This window comes from Vigna umbellata, chromosome 1 (assembly GCF_029865625.1).
Source record: "Vigna umbellata cultivar VRB3 chromosome 1, Vumbellata_1.0, whole genome shotgun sequence".
Classification (NCBI taxonomy): Eukaryota; Viridiplantae; Streptophyta; class Magnoliopsida; order Fabales; family Fabaceae; genus Vigna; species Vigna umbellata.
In genome coordinates, this window is record NC_142165.1 from 33,663,976 (window position 1) to 33,667,077 (window position 3,102).

A 3,102-nucleotide genomic window follows, 5' to 3' on the forward strand; every position below is an offset into this window, starting at 1 on the left:
AGGGATTATGCGTGGATATTCTGAAACTTCTAAAACATTTAGAGTTTATAACTCTAGAACGTCTAAGGTGGAGGAAGTTATTCATGTAAAATTCAATGACTTTAAGCCTGACTATAAAGCTTCAAAGTTAGATGATGAATTTTCAAAATTGCAGATAGGCAAAACAACATCCAAAAATGTTAACGCATCGTCTACACCTAAAATGTCTATGAATCCAAATGATTCAAATTAATCCAAAGCGTCTGAACCTGAAGATGAGGTAACTGAAGAGAAAAGGGACCTAGTAGAGCAGAAGAACCATCCAAAGGATAAAGTTATTAGTGACATCAAAGAGAATCTCAAGACCAAGTACTTCTACAGACAAGGTTAAACTACTCTCATCTCCCAAGTGGGATTGTTTAATGTGAACGAAGCTTTAGAAGATGACTTTTTGGTAAAAGTCATGCAAGAGGAGTTAGATCAATTTCAAAAAAATGATGTGCGGACGCTTGTAAAGCTGCCTCAAGGCAAGAACATCCATCATTGGAGCAAAATGGATGTTTCGCAACAAGCTATACAAAGATGGAAAGGTAATATGAAATAAGGCAAGACTTGTAGCAAAAGGTTACTCTAAGCAAAAAGGTATTATAGACACACAAGGGGACAGAGAATTAATGACAGTTTAAAATTGACCAAACAATTATTTATCAGTAAAATAAATAATTCAAAGTAGCCCCTAAGCAACTCGAAACTAGTCACAAAAATCACGCCAACATGCACCTCAATTCCTTAGTCCAATGCATGTAACTTAATCAGAGAGTAAGGGATCATAATACATTGAATGTCATCACAAGACATAGGCACAAACAGAGAAACAATTTCCATTATCAAAACCAACAAAGGAATTCAAAAATCAGAGGTTATCTAGAAAGTCCATCTTTCATCAATAATCGCACATTCAAGTCGTTAACAATAGTACACACAAGTTAACTCCCCATACTTGGTTGATTCTAACTCCTCCCACAATCAAAACCCTAGCGTTAAAAGATCAATAGTCTCTTATTGTTGATGCGTTGAACTCCCATCCTTCGCGCTCTCTCTTTCCTCTTCGTCTTCCTCAATTCCCCACTAATTAGATTTCCCCATGATTTTCCCAAAAATCTAAAAATCCCCAAAGAACTCTTTCTCGCTCCCAAAGTCATTGCCTCTCTTCTTCCCAAAACCCTAAAACCCCAATGCCATGTCAACCAAATAAAAACACAGCCCTTTAATATTTACATGGTTCCAACCTGGTACCCTACACATCAATCACAACTTACAACCCCTTACCACTACGCCACTTCATTACTATTGATTATATTATCAAATTATAGGAATTTAGATCCTACTTTACTTCACATGTCATAAATAAACATTTATAAAATAATACACATATTATTTTTTTCATAAGATACTCGGATAAAGTATAACTTATTTTATTAATAACCAATATTTCAATAATTAAATTATACTTAGAGTTGTCTAACTTTCCGGATCTTACACCATTAGTAAACAAAAATTAAAAAAACATAATTAAGACAATTTTTCAAAAGTTAAAAGGTAATTCAATTTTTTTAAAAATAAGACTAACATGAAACATTTTTACTAAAATGGGACCAAACGAGTAATTTAAAAAAAAAAGCTTCCAATAATCTTATGCTCTAGTTTGATAAATTCTTTTAATAAAACACTTTTAATTTTTTTCATCAATCTAAATGACTTCATTTAATCTTGTATTACGTAAAAACTAAGTGTTGTAAAAATGGGTTGTAACCCGCGAGCCAATCCGGCCCACCACAGCTTTGAGTTGGGTTTGAAAAAATTTACGCAAGTTAGTTTTGAACCTGGTTCACTTAAAACTCTGCTCATCCGAGTTCAACTCGTGGTGAGTCGGGTTGACTCACCAACCTACCTAATTTAATTTCATTATTCATTATTTTGTGTTTTAATAACAATTTTTTTATTATATTGTAGATGGAATAAAAAAAGATGTTTCAAGAGAGAAAAATATCATAGATTTATCTATTCAATACTCTAATATTATATATGGACAAGTGATACAAAAATTATCAATATTAAAAACTTATTTGTTTGCCTTTTGTGTTTGTTTTTGGATTACGCTTAACTTGTATGATACTACATCATTTTGGAGTGAAATTTATTTAGATTTGAATACTACATCAATATTAAAATTATCAATTATTTTGAATTGTCTTTAAAGTTTAACATCATTTTGGAGTGAAATTTATTTAGATTTGAATTAAAAAATTATAATTTTTTTATTTTAAAAAATATTATAATTGAGTCAGTGAGCCAACCCGTTTAACCTACCAACTCGTGGTGGGTCGAGTCGAATTCAAATTTTTTCAGCTCGCTAATAAGTGAGCTGGGTTGGGTTGGCTCACTAAGTGAGCAACCCCTGGTGGACCGGGTCGGGTTAAGCCGAATTACCCATTTTGACAGCTATAGTAAAAACCTTCTTTTAATTTAATTAGCATCCTCTTGATCTTTTAATCACTTTCTCTATAAATATTATCTTAGTCAAGAATATTTATTTATCAAACAGTGTACAATTTAGCAAGAAGTTACTAAATAATATTCGAGTTAGAAATAATTAATTATTAAAAACTTAGTTTTTAAATGACTTAGATTCAAATAATATTTGTTTATATCATTTACTATGTGTATATAGTGAAAATTAAATTGGATTGATAAGAATTCGGCGTAAGCTAAAATCAACATAAAAATATAAAGGTTTAATGTCTCCTTAAGTCCCTATTTTTGTTCCGAATTTCAAATAGATCCCTTTCTTTTTCGGCGTCTCAATTGGGTCCTTATTTTCGTAAAATTGAAGTAATTAGAGGCCTTCCGTCAAATTGGACAAACGCCGTTTAAGTTTGGAGTATGTGGCATAGTCAATGTATTATTTTAAATGATGTGGCAGTTTATACATGATTAACGTGTATTTTATAATTTCTAAATTAAAAAATTAAGGGTAAATTGGGAAAAGGAAATTAAAGGCAGTGACTCTTTCTGCAATTGAGGAATGAAATTAGGGTTCCTGAGAGAAAGTTGAAGGAGGCG